Source organism: Camelina sativa, chromosome 7 (assembly GCF_000633955.1).
Source record: "Camelina sativa cultivar DH55 chromosome 7, Cs, whole genome shotgun sequence".
Taxonomy (NCBI): domain Eukaryota; kingdom Viridiplantae; phylum Streptophyta; class Magnoliopsida; order Brassicales; family Brassicaceae; genus Camelina; species Camelina sativa.
This window is the reverse complement of record NC_025691.1, coordinates 14,066,624-14,067,193: the sequence shown is the minus strand read 5'-3', so window position 1 is coordinate 14,067,193 and position 570 is coordinate 14,066,624.

Here is a 570-nt window from a genome sequence, read left to right as displayed (position 1 = left end):
AAACTTGAAAGAACTAAGCTTGAGCAAAAGATAAGCTATAAGAGAGATTTTAAAACTTGAATTCAATGGTTTTGAGCAAATAAGAGAATGTGAGAGGTATAATTTCGTGCAAGGTCTATATAAGAAGCTAAGGGGACAAAGAGACAAGGGTGGAGCGTCCATACCATTCAAATTTGAAATGGGAATCTTTGACCTGCTTTTTGCTGCCACTCGACCCCACACTCGACTGTACACGGTCGAGCACCTTGACTAAATTTTGAAATTTCAAAATTTTTCTTCTTGTTCTTCCCTCCACTCTATCGTTCTAGCGATTTGAAGATCAAATGGGCCTCAATTCCTTCCTAGCTCGGTTGAGTACCTCTCGTGGGCAGGTCGAGTGAGCTTGCGAGTCTCCTTCTCCAAGTCTAAATCTCTCCTTACCCAACTACATTTTCACCTAAAGGCCTGTCCAACACAAACATAAAAGAAAACACATCAAAACTACAAGGAAAATAAACCATATTTACAAAGGATACCTTAGGGACTTCCTCCCTAGTGAGCTTGTTTAAAGTCACTAAGCTTGACTTTGGT